The sequence below is a fragment of the Sebastes umbrosus genome, chromosome 19 (genome assembly GCF_015220745.1).
Source record: "Sebastes umbrosus isolate fSebUmb1 chromosome 19, fSebUmb1.pri, whole genome shotgun sequence".
Lineage (NCBI taxonomy): Eukaryota > Metazoa > Chordata > Actinopteri > Perciformes > Sebastidae > Sebastes > Sebastes umbrosus.
Genome location: NC_051287.1, coordinates 4,972,931 through 4,997,346, shown reverse-complemented (window position 1 = coordinate 4,997,346; position 24,416 = coordinate 4,972,931). Strand labels below are relative to the sequence as shown.

The 24,416-nt window shown below is 38.1% G+C and overlaps 1 long non-coding RNA gene across 1 annotated transcript; it reads right to left on the bottom strand.

Annotated features, from left to right (window-relative positions):
- Positions 1 to 14,489: 14,489 nt before the first annotated feature.
- Positions 14,490 to 24,041, bottom strand: LOC119478380. Its single transcript, XR_005204434.1, has 2 exons — positions 23,523 to 24,041; positions 14,490 to 14,828 (listed from the first exon to the last, which is right to left on the bottom strand). It is a non-coding gene; the product is annotated as an uncharacterized LOC119478380 (long non-coding RNA).
- Between the last annotated feature and the right edge of the window lie 375 nt (positions 24,042 to 24,416).

Here is a 24,416-nt window from a genome sequence, read left to right as displayed (position 1 = left end):
AAAAAACCCTGACTCCTGCGAACTCCCCCTCGCCAACGCCGGCCTCCAGGGACCCGCCGTAGGACAGGGCGCGGAGGAGGAGATGAGTACGCTCTCTGTTTGTACAGCTGAGGTCATTAAAGTTGTACGTGCAGGATTAGACAAAGAGCGGGACGAGGTTCGGTGACGGCTTTAAGACAGATTCTCATTCATAGGAAGGAATTTGCAAACTCATGACATGCATGAGAACAAGTGATCTGCATCATGTTGTGAGTAATCTACAGCATGTGTGTGCAGCGTGCTTTGCCCCATCAGTTTTCAAAGGATGCGAGTCTGACTGAGGTGTGGCGTACTACAGATCGACCACCCACACTTCTAACACTCTCATCAGAATGAATGTCTCTCATATCATCTATGATATACACCAGTGCAGGTGATTTAATGTCTAATTAATCCTGGAGCACTACCACAACGTGACACATGTGACAGTTCATCATGTTTCACATATACTCTCTCTGACCTTTTGGGGATGTGTGTTGCAGAATTTAAGCTAATCCATCCACCTTTACCTCACCATCAGACTGGGAGATATAGGCTACTGTATATAGTATATATCAGAATTTATTATCTGAAGATATATCCCCTGTTCGCACGAAAAGGCCTTTGAATGCCACGATAATGTGCAAGGCATTTGGCGTGCAATACCAACGCCTTTCTTGCTTTTAACGTGTCATTTGTACGCCATGTAGTCTGTACTGAGTCCAATGCATCCGCATAAATATGCCACGATCAGAGCTAGTGACATAGAATAAAAAGCGAGAATGACCACTTATGGCAGACAGGTGGGGAGGTGGATGGGTCCAACAAACACACGACTTTTAACCAGGAGACCAGTGTTTTGTTTTTTAGTGATATACAGTATGTGATGTGTTTTCTGTACTTATGTTACGTTGTTTCCGTACGTATTTTTCTTAGTTTAGTACTTATTTTAAGCCCAACCATGTCGTTTTTCCTAAACCTAAGTAAGTGGTTTTGTTGCCTCAACCTAACTTTTTGTTGCGTGACGTACAAATGACATGCGAAAAGGCAAAAATGCGTCTTCATGCCGTGGAATGTCCATGTAATGATGTGCTTATTTATACTCCTTGCCGTGTGATCGGGTCGCGATTATATGTCACAGATCCTGATATGATTCCTTTCATTATATGTCCCCTTTAAGGCTACTTTAAGAAAACAATATGCTCATATAATTTCCAAAAGTCTGTTTTGCATTTCAGCAGCACGACGCTCCAGATGCTCTCTTTGGTGAATTCAGGTATAAAAGGTCCGGTGATAACTTTAGTCACGCGACACTGTGACACCTGACACCATTTTTTCCAGGTTGAATTCATCTACTATATTAAACATCTTTAGGATACCTGAGGGATATCACCATGAAATCACAACGTATTAGAATTAAACCACTGTGATGAATTTGTATATTCCGCTAATTATTGAATAATGTTTATAATAAAGTAATTTTTCGATAAATTTTGAGGTAAATATTGGCAGTAATTCCAAATAAATTTCAAACATGTTGTTTGCTAATTATCACCTAATTACCATGAAAGAAGTGGACCTGTAAAATTACCCAGAAACATCTTTGTTTTATGGATGATAACGCCATCATTATAATTAAATTTCGCCACTGTGCTACACTGCTTGACACAACTTCAGTTTGCCAGGAACACTGCTGTCCAACACACACACAGTAAGAGAGTAAACACAAACTAATTAAAACAGCTCTACTTCAGCTGTAATCACAGAAAAACTCTAAATAGCTTGAATTGATCAAGTGTTATTGGCTGCTGTAGACCGGTCCATTACAGTGTGAGTGTTGTTGTGTTGATAGGACATGTTGTTATTGCTTTTTTCTGGGTTCATCTCTGTGTGAGGTTGTTTGTCCTGTGTGTGTACTGGAGAGCTTCTTCTACCAAACACCAAAACAGCCTGCTCACATTACTCCGTCTCATTACGCTGGCTCCCGCCTCACATTAAAATCATTTTTTTATTATTTTAATTACAGTTACTCAGCAGAGTACATTGTGTCTGTGGTCACCTGACTAAAAGGTCTCCTAACTGTCTCACCAACTAAAGCAGCTTTTTGCAGTTGTGGCCTCTGAAACAGCTCATGTCTAAATGATGTTGATATTTAAAATGTAACTCATAGTACAGCTTGGACATTTTGTCCTAACCTGTATTCATTGCCTTTTACCAACTTATGTGTTTATTATGTCTTTTCTTTATCATTGTAGCATGTGTTTTATCGTCCTGTTCAATTGTTCTTCAATCATATTCTCATGTTTTTACTCCTTTTATTAACCTTTTTTTTTGTTTAAACATTTCTACATAAATAGTTACATAAAGAAGTTATATTATGAAGTATTATTATTATGATCTTTTCCCCCCATTATTAGTAGTAGTATTTGTTGTTGTTGTAGGTGTGTCGTCATGCCATGCCACCCAGCATCATGTCACACAACTGATGAGTCACAGTCTTCCCAATCACAGCTTAAGAAAAACGTGTATTTCTATTTTTATTAAGATACAGCATGAATTCCAAACCATCAATCAGTTAAAGGGGACATATCGTGAAAAACTCGCTTTTTCGGTGCTTGTGCACATACATTTGGGTCTCTTGAGTGCGTACCTATAATACACTGAGAAGTGGACATAGTCACCGTGACATCACCTATTGGTATGTGGACGGCTGTTTTGAAGCCTCGAGTTCAGCATTTTGGCTGTTGCCATCTTGGTTTTTTGCAACCAGAAGTGACATGAGAGGGTGGAGCTAAGTACAACCGAACGCTGAATAAGACATTTTTAGGCGACCAAAAATGTTACAATTAACTTTCATGAACTGAAAACACACTGTGAAAGGGGTTAAAGTTGTAAGATGAAAACATGGACAACTCCCAGACCGGACAGCGCTGTGGTTGTAATCACAAGGTAGCCACGCCCTAAAGCATCCCCTGCTTTATGGTCTATTTAACTCTAAATGGGACCATAATTTACTAAATGAACATCACTTGAAACTAGCGGTTGAGACCATAAACTCATGTTTACAATGTTTACTGAGGTAATAAATCAAGTGAGAAGTAGGCTCATTTTCTCATAGACTTCTATACAATCAGACTTCTTTTTGCAACCAGAGGAGTCGCCCCCTGCTGGCTGTTAGAAAGAATGCAAGTTTAAGCACTTCTGTATTGGCTTCACTTCTCAGACCCGGAGGTTTCCCTCTGGTATTAACCAACAAACTGTAAAATAAGCTTTTTGTGGGCTGTCTAGATCAGAAAACATGTGATTAGACAAGCCATACAGATGTGGCTCCCCTTCCTATGTCACATCCAGGCTCATTAGAATATACCGCCCACAGTTTTGAGAACTACCTTTGCAAAGGTGCACCATATTTTTCTTGCTTAAAGAGACAGGCGCTAAAATGGAGCGTTTCAGATAGAGGGTGAATACAGGTATAATCAGACAGACAGGAGAAAAATAATGTGTTTTGAACATTAAAGCTTGTAAACATGTTCTAGTAGAAACCCAAAACACAAGTATGAAGATGAAAATGAGCATGATATGTCCCCTTTAAGTGACAGTGTACAGTTTTTTTCCTACTGTAACATCAAACACTGTCTCTGCGGAGGACTATACGTCACTGTGTGGAGCGGTTCTGCTCCATATGAAGGTGGTTAAAATGATGCCCCAGGACGTTTGTTTTAAAAGCCCCATAAGTGAAGCAGTTGGACAGAGACGAACCACAAGCAAAGCAAAGGAACCTGCACTTTAATGACGTTAAAAAACCAGACGCAAAAACACAACTTCCCAACATCATACGCAGCTATCATAACCAAGTGTAAAGTTTGGAATTTCTTACACCAATTTGAGAACAGCGATGATTTTTTCCCCCTCTTTGGTGTTTTCTACTCGCTGCCGTCTTCACAATATAAACTTTACACAACACCGCAACCATTTTGCACGATCACATAATTAGAAGGCGAGCGGCCGTGAGTGTAAAAACAATGAAGCAGAGCTGATATTTTAGGTAGCTATCTGAACAAACTTGAACTTACTAAAAGGCACTACATATGTGTGTATGTCTTTGTTGCACACAAGCCTTTATGTGTACTTTACAACCCTGCTATCTTTAGTTCCTTTGGGAATATCACAAGAATGCCGAAACTGGCCACTTCCATAAAACGCCTGTTCCAGTCCTCCCACTTTGAGGTTTCTGGCTTTAACATGCTCTGACATACTTCAGTAAATATAATTTACTTTATTTTTTATGATTATTTCTATACCAAGCTCTTCAAAAGGTTTACATTTTTTTTTTGCTAACCCCTTTTTAGTTGTTGAGTTCATTGCCAGGGAGCAATGACCTCATGCTGTAATTTTAGTCTAATTCCATTTTAGGAGGGGGGGGGGACTCAACTAAGCAGGCCCTTGATTCAAGAGCAAAAAGGTTAAGAAACTACCACTGGCTAATAGCAGAGGTAGGGATGCTTAAGAAAATAAAGATCACTTTTTGACCTTCTTTACTTCCTCTTTCAATTGCGGCCCTCAATCATTTTTCTCTCTTTAGGGCCGGCTGCACATGTTTTCATTTATGAGAGATTATTGTGAGGTGGATTCTGCTGCTGTTCAGTCGCCGTAAAGCTAATTTGTCATATTCTTTGATCCATCCACACACACAATGTACAGCTGAAGGTATAGTTCAACATGTTGGGAAATGACTCTCTTGTTGAGCGTTAGATGAGAAGACCGATACCACTCGTACGGTTAATATGAAGCTACCACCAGCAGCCGACTAACTTTACTTAGCACATGATTAGCATTGCACAACACTGGAGACACCGAACAGGGGACTCCCTAAAAACTTGGTATTTCACCCGGATGGGTGTGGTTTTGCAGGACGTAGCAGTGCACGCTTTCGGCGAGTTCCGTGACAGTCTCTCAGCCTTCAGCCCGTGCTCCGAGAACACGTCTGTGAGTTTATAATGTAGATTACTACTTTTAATTTGCAATATCCAGTCATGCTAACATGAATTTACAATTGGCGTGAGTGTATGAGAGTTGAGTATGTGTGTGTGTGAGCGAGAGAGTCAAGTAAAATCAGCGTGATCGGACAGTAACGGTCTTTGCTCTTTGGATTAAGGTTTTATAGATCTATTGCTGGGTGCCTTCACCTTTATTTCCCAGAAAGGTTATAATATTACAATGATTAATTTGAGAATTGATCAGCAGTCAAGTAAAAGTAATTTGAAAATGAAAAAATTGAAAGCAGGACATCAGACACCGCCGGTTTTTAAGGAATCCTCACCTAATAGCACCTCTAAAGCTCACTAATTATCCAACCAACATGTTTTCATCCCGACTCGTCACATACTGACACTTTGTCAGACCCCCTGGCGTCACTTTTCGGTCGCAGTAAACACAGTTAACGTGCTGCAACCACAATTTTTCGCCAAAGCAAATAGGTGTACAGTATTTCCCAAAATGTCAAACGTTTCCTTTAACAAAACGAGCAGATCAATAACACTGACCTACAAAAACAGAGCAATCCACTGGGGATTCAACAAAGTGTTCCCCAGGGTGGATAGAGCACAAACAACCTGAGAGCACTTTTAGGTGTGTTTTTCCTGCTTCAGAGGTCACAGCACTGTAAGCCGGCTACATCACAAAGAGGAGGTCTCAAACCATCTTGGCACAGAAGTGGAGGGGGGTGGGAGGGGGTCGGTCTCGTCGGAGCTGTGAGGTGTACGGGTTGAAGTCTGGGTGTCAGTCTGCTGTAACTGATTCAGTGGTAATGAACCCGCTGCTTGGGCAAAGTGCCAGTGAGCACAGAGCCACCAGCAAATCATCCAGTCTGAAACTGTCCACACAATAGGCCCAAAAAAGGACACATTTCAAGACACTATCAGATATTAGTTCATGTCTTTAGGAGTCTGTTAACTGTTGGACATCCAGCGCTTGTTGTTGCCCGGGTGTGAAACTCCTCTGGGGTTGGATTGAAGACTCCCGAGTCATCGCTCCCCCTCTCCTCTCACTCCAACAGCCAGGTCCTCTAACCTCCCCTTAGCCCCAAATCACATCCGTAATCCCATAATGTGTCTGCTTGTCTATTTCCATCTCAAAGACACGCACACACACACACACACACACACACACATCCTCCCTCTGCTTTTCAGACAGCGGGTCCTCCTCTCCCAAATCCATTCATCTCAATCCTTTGTCACGGCTATTCCTCATGCTGTCCATCCCCTCATCCAACACATCAGGTGATATTTCAGGGCTTTTTTCAATAAAGGAAAATCCCTTCAAGCACATTAGTAAGATGAGTAAACATATCTATTTTAAAGACATACAGCAAGAACTACTTTTAAGATGCCTACGGTGATGTAAAAATCTGTGGAGGAGGACTACTACAGTATGTTTATTAGTCTGTGTGGTCATACAGCGAGGCCTATACGAGCCATCTCGTGCGTAGAGCACTCGGGGACACTAAAACCACACGCAGCGTTTGTGAGAGATTATTAGAGCGAAAGATATCGAGTCTGTCGCTGAGGGAGGAGGTTCCTCGAAAGATTGAACCAATGAATGGAGATGGAGCCAGTATGTGTATGTGCACCATAGGGTTGAAGCGTGTGTGTGTGTGTTTATATAGTGGGGGGAGGGGCTCTATAGTAATAGTATTACCGGCATTCAGATATATAACTCGTAACAACACACACGTTTCCATTGTGACAATATTATGGCAGTGATGGATTCAGTGCCATTATCCTACATAAACATACAGCTGATGCTCTAATAAATCATGTAGTTGCAGAGCGCCGCCTGCTCAGCTTCATTCTGGAAAACCATCAGAGGGCAGAATTGTAGTTTAATAGCTTAACTTTTTATCATTTTTCAAATAATCAATCTTGGTGTTAACATTTTTTTTTTTTTAAATAAATCAATACAGTCCTACACAAAACAGCATATGAACAAATATCATCGTTTGGATGTTTTGCTCTTAAAATGCAGATGTGCATGGCTGGAGCTATAGGACTTCATAAATATTGAGGTCACGTGTCCTAATCACCCAAAATGTAATTTTCTTAGAATTTATTTATTCAGTTAAATGCTCAAGTACATGTTCTGTAAATTGTATTTACTCCCGGGGATTCTATTTTAGGAAATGAATATGTATCTATAGTTATATAGGTCTATTAGCAGAAATGGAATATAATATTCATAACTATGTTTTCATTAGTGTATAATCGCCTGAAAGTAAGAATCGTTGTGTTTTCGTTAGCTTAGAATGAGCCGTTCATATCTACATAGGGAGCGGGTCCTCTTCACGGAGTCCTCCATGTTGCTCCGTCATGTTTCTAGTAGCCCAGAACGGACAAACCAAACACTGGCTCTCCTTTCACGTTTGTACAAAACTGTCGTACCGCCAGCCGCCGTCTGAATTCTGTTGCTCCTAAAGTAGTGTTATTATGGTGAGGATGGCCTCTGAGCGAGGTGAATGCACTCGGCGGCTCACGTTACCGTAGTCTTGGAAAGGGAGGAGTAAGCGGAGGGGTACTCAGTTGCTTGCAATCTGCAACCACACCACTAGATGTAGCTGAATCTTGCACGCTGCACCTTTAAAAATGTCAAACTTAAAGCCCCCCTCCACTGAAAACTGAGTTTTGATTATTGTTACTTTACTTGGATGTTTGAGCTTCACTGTGCAGAATGATGCTTGTGCAGATTTCTACGATGGAAGGCCGTTTTTACATTTGTCTGCTGAAGGAGGAAAGTAAAAATACTTTAATCAGTCTAGAAAATACTTGTCTTGTATTACGTTTTAGGTTAGTTTTTTTTTTTTTGTTTGTTTGTAGACTGTAACTGTTCCCCAAATTTTTTGAAACCCAACCCTAATGTTATAACATAACTTCCCCTACTCTACTTTAAGTACCCAAAGCAAAAGTACTCATCATGCAGAATGGCCCCCATCAGTGTTATAATATTATATATTATATTATTGGGTAAATATCACAGATGCATTAATGTGTAAGCAATATTTTGATATAGATTTGGAGCTGATTTTAACTACTTTATATACTGTTGGGTAGTTTAATCCAGTGGTTCCCAACCTGCAGGTTGACAAAGAAGACACTAGGGCTGCAACGAACGATTATTTTCATTGTCGATTAATCTGCTGATTATTTTCTTGATTAATAGATTAGTTGTTTGGTCTATAAAACATCAGAAAATGGTAAAAAATGTCGATCAGTGTTTCCCCAAAGCCCAAGATGACGTCCTCAAATGTCTCGTTTTGTCCACAACTCAAAGATATTCAGTTTACTGTCATAGAGGAGTAAAGAAACCAGAACATATTCACATTAAAGAAACTGGAATCAGAGAATTTTGACTTTTAAAAAAAATTTACAATAATAATAATTTAATAATTGACAAGTAATCGTTTAATCATTGCAGCTCTAGACACTGTTTATTTCCACAAAGTTGGATAGTATTTGGCCTAGGCAGCCTCTCATATGAAACCACTGGTTCAATCTACAGCAATACATTGTATTTTATAAGCGTATCATAGGTTGTATATGTAAAATCTTAGTCTGCAAAGTTTACCAGTAGCTGTAGCTGTACAATAGTACAATATTTGCCTCTGGCATTTAGTGGAGTAGAAGTATAAAGTGGCATAAAATGGAGGTATATTCCAAATGTACTTAAGTAAATGTACTTAGTTACAACGTGTTTTCGTACCTGTGTGACTGCTGGTCAAGACGAGCCACTGTCTTTAAATAAAAAGTGTCTCAGCAGTCAGTTGTTACTCCAGCTGGGAGACTGAAAAAGCAACACTGGCAAGACCGAGGGAAAAGTACATCAATAACACAGCTAAACACACAAAAAACAGCTTTTGTCTCTCTCTCTCTCTCTTTCTCTTTCACACACACACACACACACACACACACACACGCACACACACACACACACAGACTGCACATGCACAATACTGATCTACAAAAAAATGTTTCTCTTGTTACACATATTACAAGGGGCGGATTTGAAGAGGAAATGCCACTAAGCTGCACTGAAATTAAAAAAAAAGGGCAAACTGCAGCAGGATAACGGTAGAGGAGGGGGTGGAGGTGGATGGGCGGGGTTGTATGAGTGAAGGTAAATGACATTGGAAAGCCCAGCCTGATTCCAAGTGGCCCCGCTTTGAAAGTTTGCGTGAGGCAGCTTAACGGAACGTCGGGTTGTTTTTCCGCTCCACTGCTTTCTGGACTGAACTATAAACTAAAGACGACATCCTCTCATTAGTCTGCCCTCTGTAGCAAAGCCAGGCCATTTAGTGTACCCAAAATCCCATTGTTTAATTGTGCGGGTCAAGTCAAAGGTCAACCAAAATATTGATGAACTTTTTTAAGGAAGGAGGGGGGAGCAGTGAGGCTTGAAGCGGCGGGGAGGCAGGCGAGGGCAGAGGTGCAAGGGCCACAAACACAGCTGTACTGAAGCGCATACAGAGCCGGCCGCGCTGTGCACTGGGAAAATGTTTCACACTTTCACATTGAAGTTACAATGCAGGTGTGTGAGTATGCAGGGGAATCACACCTTCACATATATATATTTAAATACTGCAAGTTAGATTACAGTGAGAACTCGCTGCCAATAAAGTCCGTGAGACAAATCACCCACTCAAAGCAACGCAGTCATAACAGCAGCAGGGCTCATAACCTGACTGAGATGGTGTGCAAACGGCTGAGTGTTATGGATTACACTGTTTGTTTAAATCCATGTTAGGTGGATTATGCTCCTTCACTAAAGAGGGCTGGCTGGGGTCAAAGGCCAGTGAGGCAAAGGCTGCTAAGAAGGTCCTCAAAACACAGCTTTCTCTCCGACCTGGGGGAATTCCTGCAGACACCACTCTGTGTAACTCGTGACCTGAGTTTGTTAAAACGGGTGAACAAGAGATGTGTGGGTAGATACATATAAATTATGTGGGAAAAAAAATATATCATGTTCACAGGTAGGGGTTCATCAGAATGTGCAGATAGTTTGAAGAAGACAAGAAGTACTCCTGCACGTAGATAAATACAAAGAAATATTAAATAAAAGCAAAATAATAATAGCTTTTGGGCCGTCCTTCAATAACAGTAATCAAAATCTAAAAATGCTGTCAATATTAATGCATCTCATCTAAATCCACTGGATTAAGTAATATCTTTCTTTTCCTGTGCATTACCTGCCAAAAGTTAAATCTTCCTAGTGAAGATCAACTTCTTGCATTATTATCTTAAATCTTATGGGTCTCACGACATTATTAGCTTGTTATAATCATAATCATTTTACATATTTTGAGTAATAAGGAAAATAAAAGACAACATTTGCCTTTTGGGTCAAAGTGGAAATCATTTGGTTTGATTGTGTAAACTAATTAAAGACATTTTGATGTCATAAACTCATAGGCCGTATAGACAGTTGCCAAATGAACAAATAATTAAGAAAGAAAAAAAATACACTTTTCATCCCTGTAACATTTCTCACATTTTTTCATCTACCTGGCTGCACTTTTTAATAAAAGTTTAAATTGTTGTGAAACACTTTTAAGCGCACAATATCATGGACCAATTGTTACAGTTATTTCTGAAAATAAAAATCTTTAATTTTTGTGTTTAAACTATTGTGATGGGTATTGTAGAGTTAGGGTTCTTGAGGGTTGAACCCTAGGGTGGGGGGCTCCAACTTTCGCCTATAGGGCACCAAAAGGGCTAGAGCCGGCCCTGCAAAAACTCATTAAAGGTCCCATATCGTGCTCATTTTCAGGTTCATACTTGTATTTTGTATTTCTACTAGAACATGTTTACATGCTGAAATGTTAAAAAAAACAACTGTATTTACCTCATACTGTCTGCCTGAATATACCTGTATTTGCCCTCTGACTGAAACGCTCCGTTTTAGAGCATTTCAACGGAATTGCAATGGAATTGCAACAGAATTGCGTTGCTAGGCAACAGCTTGGGTCCATGTTTACTTCCTGTCAGCTGATGTTATTTACATTAAACTGCAACAGGAAATAAACCGGGACACATTTAGAATTTTTATGTTTAATATCGTGTAATGGTCTAAATATTGTATATTTGTGACATCACAAATGGACAGAAATCCTAACGACTTGTTTCAAACGCACAATTTCTGAATACGGGCTGTGTGTGTGTTTCTCCGTATATTGAGCATTTTGATAGTTAACCAGTATTTATATAGCACTTAAATCTGCTTTATAATATAAAAGACATGAAAATCTATTTTTTTACAATATGGGACCTTTAAATAATGTAAATCAGAGGTAAATAAAACATAATAATTTTGTAAAATAAGACATATTGATTAATAGAACATGTTTTATTAAAAGTAAAAAGTTTTTTTCTATATAGACTTTGGTTTGACCCCGGTGCCCTCTGTGATATCACAGTCGTTGTAACTGAGAAGGATTGAAGCATACTAAACAAAAACAAAGTGGTCACTTTATGCCCCCGGGCGCGTTCCTGGTGACATTTAACAGCAAGGAAAGCTATTTCCTTTTACCATTCAAAGCCAAACGCTCTTAATTGCTCAAGAAGTCTGCTGCAGTTTGGGAAAACACTTTGTGATATTCCCCAAAGCTTGATCTCTGCGGTTCACTTGAGTCTGTGTTTATTCCTGTGTGGAGAAAATTGGTTTACTCGAGTTGTAATTTTGATATGACACTAAAATATTCCCTTGAACGCGCACCATTTGGAGAGCTTTGTAGTCCTAATGGCCATTCATTATGGTTTTCGAGATAACTTTATGTTGTCATTAAATGTGACTAAACACAGAAACAAACATTTCCCAAACGCACCTTATCTTCTCAGTGGAGTTTATCTAACTGCAGGAACACACTGTAAACAATTGCTGCTAATTTACAGCAGGATTTCAACACTATTAATCTGTTATTGCTAAAAACGGTGCTTTACTGTTAATACAAAAGAAAACCTGTTGTTTGTTTTTTAACTGAACTATAATGCATTCTTAAAAAACAGCACTTTACTGCTGATCAACTGTCTAAAGTATCATCAGTGACAGTTTCATGCAGTATTTAATGTGACTATTCCCATGTCTGTAACCTGCTAAGTCTATTCATCTAGGCAAAAAATTATGTTTATTAAAAGGTATGTAAAAAATAAATAGTGCATTAAAACAAATCAGTAAGATAATGTAAAAAAAGGTGAAAAACACCTATATAATGTATCTTTAAACAGTAAATTAACTGTAAAATACTGTGAAATTAATTAAAAAAACAGTATTTTTCATTAACAGTACAAAGCTGTAAATTTCAGCAACAGTATAATAATGTTAATTTTACAGTAACTTAAAGGCAACCCTGATGCCATCAGTTCATTACTGTTATTTTACTGGGAAATTCTTAACAGTGCAGATCAGATGGCCTCAGGTCAGCTGCTAACAAGGGCCGACTGGATCATTTCACAGATTAACATCTTGGGAACGTTTTTCTTCTTGCAAACTATCCAGCAGATCGCTCCTGTGAGCTCCCACAGGAGAGAAACAGGAATTTCCTTTGCATTTTGTCACAGTCTAATATCACCAAGCACGTACTGAAAAAAAACAACACTGTTTCTGTGAATGTGAACGCAGCAAAACAACTTTACAGGTTATTCTAACCTCTTTACCCACATCTAAAAAAATGCTTTAAGACAAAGAAAAAATCCACCAAGTGATGTCATTTTATGTGTTACAGAAAATTAGAAACAAGTGTCAAAAACAAATCTGCCTTCTGTCAACAAACACCTGGTGACACTTCAAATGGAAACTCTTAAAACTTTAAAATGTGTGTGTTTTCCAAATTACCCACCGTGCAATTAAAATAAATGCAATAAAATGTTTTTTTTTCTTCCCCCAATTAAACTACTTAATGAGCCGAATATTTTAATGAATGACGTTTTTATTCTAAATTTAACAACTTCCATAAATTATTTCTGCAGCAACACATGAGTGATTTGGTGCAAAATCTTAATTTAAATATTCACATTTATAAGAATATATGTTTTTTGCCATATTTTAAGCAATTTTTTAAAATCTTTACAAATTTTTTTTTAGTTTTCTGTAATTTTAAATGATCTCAACAATGATTGCATGTATAGTTTTGTTAGACTTATGTATTGAATAATCTAATAGAGTGAGAGAGAACGATCACAGAACTGAATCCACTTAGTTCAACTGAGGTAAACCTGCTGACTGGAGGATTTCCAGTTCAAACTCTGCAAACTGGCCTGATTAGAAGGAGTTTAGCAGTTATTAAGTGCAGCGGAGCCAAGAAAGTTGTGATGCTCTTACTCCTGGAGGGAGGATGTGGACTATTATTTTGAAAATTCTTTGTAAAATTAATTTATTTGTGTCTGAAGGGCCTCTTTAAAGAGCAAGTCTAAATTTAGAATTTATTTTAGTTATGTCTTTTAAACAAAACCCCTTAAAATACTAATCAATCAGCAACTTTCTTTTATCTAAATATTTAATTTGAAATCAGAAAAAAAAATATTCTAAAAAACATGATAAAGTAGCAGATTTGACTCTTTCAATTAATTCATGATCAGTCTGTCATGGTGAACATGATATAATCAGTAGAATGTAACGGAGTACATTTACTCGAGTACTTAAGAGCAAATTTGAGTATTTACTTGAGTATTTCCTTTTCTCGACTGCAATTCAGTGATAAACATTGTTCTTTTTTACTGCATTATACATTTAGCTGTAGTTACTTTATCTAGATATCTTAAAGGTCCCATATCATGCTCACTTTCAGGTTCATACTCTTAATTTATATTTCTGCTAGAACATGTTTACATGCTCTAATGTTAAAAATAAAACTTTATTTCTTTTTCTAATAGTGTCTGCCTGAATATGCCTGTATTTACGCTCCGTTTGAAACGCTCTGTTTTAGTGCATTTCAATGGAATTGCAATGGAATTGCAATGGAATTGCGTTGCTAGGCAACAGCTTGGGTCCATGTTTACTTCCTGTCAGCCGATGTCACATTCACACTGCAACAGGAAGGAAATAAACTGTGACACATTTAGAATATTTATGTTTAAAACTGTGAAATGGTCTATATATATATATTGTAGATTTGTGACATCACAAAACTACAGAAATCCTGACGGCTTGTTTCGAATGCACAGTTTTCTGAATACAGGCTGTGTGTATTTCTCCATGGATTGAGTATTTCGATACTTCCACAGTATTTATATAGAACTTAAACTTGCTTTATAATAAATAAAAAAATACATGAACATCTCACTTTTTTCACAATATGGCACCTTTAAACAAAATAATGAGAATATGATGCATTGTTATAGATTAACATAAATAATGAGCTCCACCTCAACCAACCGATGCAATAATAATAATATAATATTATGCAACAGTATATCACTCACATCGAGTACTTTTATTTTGGATAAGTAATACTTTTAATTTGGTAACGTTTTCAATGAGGTATTTTTTTTTTTGCAGTGCTGAATTCTTCCTTCATTACTCCTCATAATAATAATATTATTATTATGGTCATATAGGCATAAGAAGCACCAATGCAGGAAGAAGTACAGTAAACGTCACCAGGCTCGACCTGCATGGTGTGTATGAATTATTGATCTCTCCCAGCTGCTTCTGGTTTCTGGTTTCTGGTTTGGATTTGGCACATAGCGCCTCAGCAGCGCAGAGCAGGTCTTTTCCTGGTGTCCCCTTAAGCAGGATTGTGTGTTTGGACCCGAATTATTCATAATTCCCTATGGAGAAAAAAAAAGAAAAAGAAAAGAAACAATGCTTTCCGTGCAAAGGGTTTGGCAAAATATACTGCGATTTAATAAATTGACGAAACTCGCCACCTAGAGTGGCTGAACAGATGTGTTAGCTTTATTTATTTATTTATTTGCGCATATATAAAACTTCACAAAATCCAGTCAATGAAAAAAAGAAAAAGAAATGTGTCAGGAGAGGTGAAGAAGATCACAGGCTTATACAAAGGAGAAAAAAAAACAATAACAAAAAAGGAAGAAAGTTCTAAACTTACATAATTTAAAAAATACAACAAAAGTTAAACAACAAGAAGTACACAAAATGTGCAGAAAACCCCCTAACCAAACAGTGGAAAACAATCCAATAAAAACAATAACAAAAAACAGTACAGAAAAAAAAGAAAATGTATCTAAACATATCAAAAGATAATTAGATATCATTAATTAAATGTGATGATCATTTCCTTTTTAAAATGTTCTAAGGATAACGAGCTCTTGATAACATGTATTTTGGTGTTCTATATTCCATATTCCATATTCTATATTCCATATTCCATATTCCATATTCCATATTCCACGATATCTGATGGAGTACTGGCCATGTCGCTGCTGGCTCTAAACTGCTCTGCTTGGTTTTACCATCACTAGTGAATTATTAATGCAAAACAGTCAAGTTGATGAAAAATATGTTTAAAAATGCATGTTTTGTTTTGCCAGGAACTGAACTAAATATGTAGTTGGTGGAGGAGGATGATGGAGGAGAGCTCTGTGTGGGGCTGAGTCGTGGTGGGAGGTTTATAGCTACTCATTGATGAAAGAGACGAGTGTGTTTTACCCCAAAGCGAAGGAAGCTGTTCTCCTTTCCTTCTTTCCTTCACTCCTTCAGCGTCAAACACACACGAGAAGTGAGTTACATCAGATCAAAGCGTCACAAGAGGCTCGAGAACAAAACCCCAAATGTGTCTGCAGGACTTTATTTTATTATCAGGGTCATTTTAATAAGTCCCCCAGCTGTGTAAATTATTTTAAAATAGTAAATATTATAGTAATAAAAGTTAAAGGAAAGTTACTTTGCGAATTATTTATTTATTTATTCATTCTATTTATTTGATCATTATTATTGTATGCGTTTGTTTGATTAGTTGGGGAAAAAAGATCTTGACAAACTTTTCCAATGCATAATGCTTCAAGGAGGCCTATAACTACAACAGCATAGATTAACTTCTAATATTGCCAAAAAATGCGTCAGGTTTGCAAGTTTATGTGTTAACGACGACCAGGTCCCCGCACGTGGGGTTGGAATTTGTTATTTTTAATTAAAACTTGTAAACTATGTAATAATCTTTTTTCAAGAGAAACCTCTCTTGGCGCAGTTGACAGTAATAAATCTAATAAAAGCTGGCTAATGCCTCATATAATGCAACATTTCTAATTCCTCAATAATAATAATAATAATAATAATAATAATAATAATAATAATAATAATAATAATAATGATAATGATAATACTAATACTAACAACCATAATAAATAAATAAATAAATAAATAAATAAATATATAAATAAATAAATAAACCTTCAAAGACTAAAGACAAATCTTTTAAAAACGGATGAAATTAATCACAAATAGGTAGGGAACAAATGGAGGGTGCGTTTATTTATTAATTTGACACGAAAATAACAAGCTCAGTCAAATGTGAGCATCAAGAAAACTTTTTTTTTTTTTTTTACGAAATGCAATAAATTAAAAACTAGTTTGAGAAACCACTGGGACAAACTGTCATTATTAACTTGTATGAATTCAGATGTGTGTGCAGAGTTTGACACTAGAAGGCCTTCTAAAGTAAACTTTTGAAACGACAAATTTGCATATTAATATTTTCCCATCGGGGAGGAGAGATAAATATAGTTTTCACTGAACTTTTGCAGAGAAACAATATCAGACAAAAATATTATTCAAAGTGTAATTTTTAATAGAGTATTTATAGCTATTAAAACTATGTCTAAGATGTTTGTTATTGTGGATAAGTTGACCAAAACATTTCTGTCAAAGTTAGTTTAAGTTGATGAAGTCTTGGCAGTGATATTGGAGATTACTGTCTAATTAAGACACTAATTAAAAATAGCAACAAATAATGACGCATTAAAGCGTTATGGTTTTATCTAAGGAGTAATAAAGCAGTGGTGAGCAGACAGAGTAATCCCTGGTGGGTGCATGCAGACCAGGCTGGATGTGTGTCACGCGTGCGTGGATGTGTTTATTGGCTCAGAGCTGCGGGACTGCACGCGATGGTTGCAGCTACTTTTTGTTTTCTCTCCTAATTGATGGTCAGGTTCATAAAGCTGCTCCGTGTGTCCGCAGGGGGAGGCTGGGAATGTGGGCTGAGATATACATCAACTGAGAAACATTGGAACTTTAGATGAAGACAGAAGTGTAAAAATACAATTATAAGCTATGTATAAATAAATGAATATATATGCATCAAACTAGAGGCTCATAACTTCACTGTTAAGAATTTCCCAGTAAAATAACAGTAAAGAACTGGGTTGCCTTTATGTTACTGTAAAATTAACATTATTATACTGTCGCTTAAATTTACAGCTTTGTACTGTTAATGAAAAATACAGTTTGAACTTTATTAATTTCACAGTATTTTACAGTTTATTTACTGTTTAAAGATACATTACATAGCTCTTTTTTCGTCTTTCTTTTACATTATCTTACTGATTTGTTTTAATGCACTATTTAGGTTTTTACATACATTTTAATAAACATATTTTTTTGCCTAGATGAATAGACTTAGCAGGTTACAGACATAGGAATAGTCATACTAAATACAATTAAAGGCACTTGCTAGGAAAAAGGCTATTATAGACTTGTTGACACTTTTCCCAAAATGTGTGTCTCTAGCTGGCTACAAGCACAGAATGAAACCAGAACAACATGTGAGTGAAGAACAGAGCTAATTCACTGATTGTACAATCATGTACAATGTAGAAGCCTCACATGTGCAGATCAGGTCCCAGAATTAAAAAAATACTGCATGAAACTGTTACTGATGATACTTTAGAGAGTTGATCAGCAGTAAAGTGCTGTTTTTTTAAGAATGCATTATAGTTCAGTTAAAAAACAAACAACAGGTTTTCTTTTGTATTAACAGTAGATCACTGTTGTTAGCAATAACAGGTTAATACTGTTGAAATCCTGCTGTAAATTAACAGCAATTGTTTACAGTGTTCCTTTTGCATTAGGCCTACTAACAATAACTTCCTTCAAGAACTTTTCAATTCACATTTTAAAGCAGGATTTAAGTCATATTTATATTTTCTTTTGAAGCATTTGCTCTGCTTTATAGGAGAAATCACTCATACCATTTAAATTCATTGCATCCAATGATAATAAAGCAATGCTTTTAAGTCTCGATTTAACCACATTTAGCTACAAATCAAGCTCATTTTGGATTTAAAGAAGGAAGCTGCAGTTTCCGACTGTCTGTGTCATTAGATTAATTTGCAGGACTTGTGTGTTTAATGGATTTAATAGCAGATGGATGTGTATTTATCTAAAGTATTTACGCATTTACAATAATCCACATGCATTTCTTATTGCCCACCATCATTTAATGGAAGACTACTAATCCTCTGCACAGTACATTATGCTGGAAGATTAAAGGCTTTTCACACCTTTTACTCCCTTTAAAATGTTAGCAGGTGGATGGAAATCAAGTTTATAGGAGTGATTTGCTCTCAGTTTACAGAGGAATCACACCAAAAGGCAATGATTTTTTCCAAATTATACAGTCAAATTCAATTATACAGAATGAACTCCCACACATCACTGCAGTAAAAGTGATCAGATTAAAATGTTGTAATCAAATTCTCTGGGCACAAAACAAAAAAAAAAAAAGAAAAAGAAGGGAAAATGGTGCTTTAACCTCCTGAATGAGGTTGGAAACATGATGTCAGACTTCTCCAACATCCAAATTAACCTCCAGCCGTGGGCATTGATTTGCAAATCGCCGGCGTATAAACCTCCAGTGACTCCTCGTGCTATTCAGTGCATCTAAGTTCAACAAGCGCTGGCGCTCACCTGCTACTGCTTTGACTGCTGCCAGCTGCCAATTAACACCTATGGCATGTTAATTAGGCCGCAGAGTCTACCACTTCAGGAGACTTTTCAGACCCCTTCACCACAAGTGCCTTTATTTTCACAAGAGCTTCATGGGCAAATCTGCATATGCATCTTGCATGGGGAATCAGGAGGAAGCCAGAGTGGGACTGAAAAGCGGAGTGTTGTAGCTGCAACATGTGAATCAACGAGGCTGAAAGCATTTGGAGATCATGTGTAGCTCAAACTATTTGGGGCCCAATTAGACGATTATGTGTTATAGATTCATTTTAGTGCCACTAGTGGGAGGGTAACTGAGTTCAATAAGTCTGAAAAGACACTTAAGTGCATATTACAACCTGGCTATGTCTTGAAATGGTGTACAAATCATGAATAAATCTAAATTTGAACACATTTGATCAGTCAGTTCTTTCAAATTAAGAGCTTTTTACAGAACCCCCAGGGGTGAATGTAAAACCTACATATAGGTCAAACTTGTTGCATAACACAATAGAAGAATCAAAGAAGCGTGTTTATCCTCTAATATTAACAAGGGGCTTTATACAATATACACATACTGTTCGGATTCTGCTGCTGCCTCACACACACAAGCACACGTGGATGAGTAAGACAAACAAACCTCGAAACAAATTAACAAACTTCTGGCTCTTCTCACGCACACAACCTATTGTGGTCGGTCTCACAGAGAATCTGGAATCAGTCAGCTCCGAGTAAAACGTACAGAACCTGCTGGAGCAACTTCACAAAAAGTAGACAAATGCACAACATGGCATCATTAGTGCCAAAAGGGATACTGGAGGTGAAGTGGGTGTATTGGGGAGGTAGAGGGGGGAGGTTGTGTGTCTCTACTTGGGGGGAGGAGGGTGTTCATGAAACGTTACTCAGAAAAGAAGAAAACCACCTAAAAGGCTCGAGAAACACAATGACACATCAAAAGGAAAAACCTGAAAACCTTGGCATAATAAGACTCATGAATACGCTCAGATCCCAAAGGAACAATGTGTGTTTAAGTGTGTGTGAGTGAAAGAAAGAGAGAGAGTCAGTGTGTATGTGTGTGTGTGTCTGAAGCTGTTCATCTAAAAGGCCTCAATTCCCTGTACGAAATGAAATGTGTGTGTGCGAGCATGTTAGTCCCAGAATTACTCTAAAATCATCAACACAGCAGGAGAACGTCCATTCGCCGTGCACATTAATGATTTCATTGCTTCACATAATCATCTCGGCTCTCGTGGCCGGTCGCAGTTCAAAGATGAGAACATTTCATCTCTTTGATGCACAAAAAAATGTGGCGAGAACACGCTAAACACGCCATTAACAAAGAGGCTAAATGTTTGTAGGGTGCTTTAAAGTGCTGACTTTGTGTATTTAAACATTAGTCAGACTCAGTCAAACATCTGTCCATTCAGGTTTTTAGTGAGACACATTTTGCAAGTGTGCATGCTGTGACAATATCTACCTTTGACATAAGTTCCATACATTTGAAGCTGTAATTAATATTCAGGCTTTTTTGCAACTGCTGATGGATGGCAACGTTGGTCTGTCCACTACTTAAATATCTCAACAACTGTTTGATAGATCGCCATGAAATGTTGAACAGATATTCATGGTCCCCAGAGGGTGAACCCTAAAGCCTCAATTATACTCCCGAACGGACGCGTACATGGTCAGCCACCGACACCATGGACGTGTAGTAGTTCTGTTTATATGGTCCGCTTAGACGACGCACTCCACACAGTAGATTGCTACACTACCACTTGTTGAGTAGTGACCACGCAGACAGTCCGCACAAATTTGGCGGTGCGCTAACGTCCACACCAACCGTGTCTCACGGGAAAAAATCTATGGTAACGTCCGCAGTTAGGTTTAGGCAACAAAACCACTTAGTTAGGTTTAGGAAAAACATCATGGTTGTGTTTAAAATAAGTACGTAAATTAAGTACAGTACGTACGTAAACAATGTAACATAAGTACGAAAAACACGTCACAAATGTCACAAACGTAACTTATAAAACACGATCTTGAACACCGGTGTCCTGGTTGAAAGTCGTGTGTTTGTTGGATCATCTTTGATTTTCACTGAAAACCACAAATGTGAATGAAGTTGGCTCTCGAGGAAAAGTCAGGGGATCACCATGATTAGTCGGATACATCCTCTGGGGACCATGAATATATATACAGATGTTCAGGCAGTTCTCATAAACTGTTCGTATAGCCATACCTACTAAAAGTAATGCACTGTAATTTGTATGCATCCCTCAAAATCAATGTGCATGTATTCCACGTAATTGTGACCCAGGAAGTATAAAGAGCGACAAAAGCCACGTAGGGAGGAGGTCGGGGTAGATGGGTGGGTCAAAAAAACTACCAAATTTTTGCCCAGGAGACCGCTGTTCGTAATCACATAACTTCCGAACTTTAGTTACGCCACTTCCGGTGTTATTTGAACCCAAACCACAATCTTTTCCTAAACCTGACTAAGCAATTTTATTGCCTAAACCTAACCAAGTAGTTTCACGTGAAGACAGAAGTTTTATTTTGAAAAGACTGGAGCAGAAATTGACACGTGTCACGTGTTGCTGGACATTCGTAGGAAAACGCACGAAAAATGAGGAATACCTTTTCGTAAGATCTCAGAACGGCTGTATGACGATATGTTGACCTCTTATAAGCTCCATAAATGATGTCAAGTATACATTTATTTAAAAAAATATTTGTGTTTGGATGATGCACAGCGTCCTTTGTTTATTTGTACTTTTATGAGTAAATGACACCACTGTAGAGTTCCTTAAACTATATTAGATAAAGCACTGTTGAAAAGTAAAATAAATGATCTCTAAAGGATAATATTGATCCAAGTGTCCTGAATAAACTTTTGATTAAACGTTGGTGCACCAGATGCTGTTGAGAAGTGAACGCAGAGCAGCAGAGGACAAACATGGAGGAGAAGCAGAGTCATCTGGGTTGTGTATGCTCACACAGCGCTGTGACTCATTAGCTGTGTGCCTCATTGTTTTTTTGAGGTTGTAACACATTTCTGCGTTTTCTTCCTCTGTTTTATGGTTTGTCCACAAATAACTTGTTCAGAGTGGCCCCTGCTTTCTGAGTTGACCCCCTTCTTCTTCTTCTGTGTCGTATGACATCATTTCCCGTTTGTTAGGCGATTTCTGCTTTGAATCCAAAGTTAAGTGATACTGTGCCAGAAGAGTTAAGGGATACGACGTTACTCCCTCCTGTAAACAACGAGAGGCCAACCTGCTATTAGCAGACACTGTGGACATGTTAGGTGGGAAAAGGCTCTTTTTGTTGTGTATATAGAAAGTCAAACAAGTTGTTCTGAGTGACCAAATCTTGAACTACTGCATAAGTGAGTGATGTGGTTTTGTAGAAATGTACAACACAGAAATACATATCCTCATACAATGGTTCATATGATTTCTTACAAAAAGTTATTCCTCATTTTTGTGCGTTTTCAAACAAATGTGCAGCAACAAGTCAATTCCTGCTCCAGTCTTTTCAAACTAAAACTACTTAGGTTTAGGAAAAGATCGACTTGGTTAGGTTTAGGCAACAAAACTACCTAGTTAGGTTTAGGAAAAGATTGTAGTTTGGGTTAAAATAACACCGGAAGTCGGAAGTCGAAACATTGACTTTTGGTTTCACACGGGGTCCGAACAGTGGTCTCCTGGGTCCAGTGTTTTTTGACCGACCCATCCACACCTCTTTATACTTCCTGGTTCAGAACAAGGCCTATGGAAAGGAGGCTGGGTCACGGGCGGACAAGGGTCTTGGGGTCTGGGGTATGACACGTGCAGTGTAACTGAAGCTGCGGTTGTGATTGGCTCAATTCGGCGGGTGCAGACCAGACTTTACTGCGCATGTGTTATACCCTCAAAGATATGACGCGTTGATGACCCAGCCTCATTTCGTTAGGCCTTGGTTCACAACCACGTGGGTTACATAAGAATTCATTTTGTGGGATATATACCAATTACAGCGCAGTACTTTTTCGTAGGTGTAGCTAAGAAACGGCGTATGAGAACAGCCTGGGGCAAAGGCGGCAAGAGTCATTTATTATGAGTTATTGTTTTTAGACTAAAAAGCTAAAAGCTTCATCAGTCAAAATGATGTCTTCAGTCCTAAATTGTCAGCATTTATATATAAAAAAAAGCACAACAGTTAGAATGGATGTAGTTAGATTAATGTCAAATCTTGTGTTGAGTTTTTCTCTATTGATCTTTTTACAGCTTTTTAAATCTGTCAGCAAAAAATCAGTGCAAAAACATTTAAAAGGGGGCTTGTGCTCATACATTTGGGTATCTGGAGTGCCTACAAACTGTGAAATAAGACAACCCAGTCAGTTTTTTGTGGGCTGTCTCGATCAGAAAACATGAGATTCAACAAGCCATTCAGATTTGACTCCCCTTCCTATGTCACATACAGGCTCATTAGAATATACCGCCCACAACAAGCAACAAGGGAAGGACCTAAATGCAGATAGTCCAGGCAGACAGCAACAGTTCAGGGATCAATAATGAAGTGAAGATTGATTAACTTACAGGCAGGCAGGTAGAGGTAAGGGTTGAGGAACAGGTACAGGTTGGCAACAGGAAGGCAGTCCAAACAGGCAAACAAATCCAGAGGCTGGTGCAACATGGCAGGGAGTGAATGGGAAAAGGCTGGTTAGATCTCTGCAGGGCTGAAGAAGGAAGTGGGAACAGGTGAGTGAGTGGGTGGGGAAGGTCAGGTGACTAAGGAGGGAGTGGCTGGATGTGAGAGGGAGGTGACAGGGACAGGAGGAAAAGTCAGAGTGCATCTGGTGGACAGGAGGAGAATGGCAATGAAGGGGTTTGAGGAAGTGGGAATGTGGATAGAGGGACAGAAATCTGACAAACAAAATGCACCCTAAGGTTTACCAGTCAAGACTCAGAAAGCCTCAGAGTTTAAAGAAGTGTATCGACATCTTCTCCCGGGTTCCTTTCCTCTTAAAAGACGAGATGTTGGGGGACAGTCTCTGAGGGTATTAGTCATCTACATTAGAGTACACTAGGGTGCAGTTAAGTGGACTAGAATACAGCAGAGTACAGAGCTGAGGCAGAGGCTCTATAAAGTTAAAAGTGTCCCAAAGTCAATAAAACCGTGCCTGATTATTTCAGTACTCTGATGTCTAGGGCTGCAACTAACTATTACTTTTATTGTCAATTAATCTGCAGATTATTTTCTTGATTAATCGATTAGTTGTTTGGTTTATAAAATGTCCTAAAATGGTGAAAAAATGTCGATCAGTGTTTCCCTAAGCTCAAGATGACGCCCTCAAATGTTTTGTTTTGTCCACAACTCTAAGATATTTAGTTTACTGTCACATCTAAGAAGCTGCAATCAGAGAATTTTGCAAATTGCAAATTCATTTCAACGGCGCTAATTTTGCAAATTGCGTGTTTTAGGTTATAGCT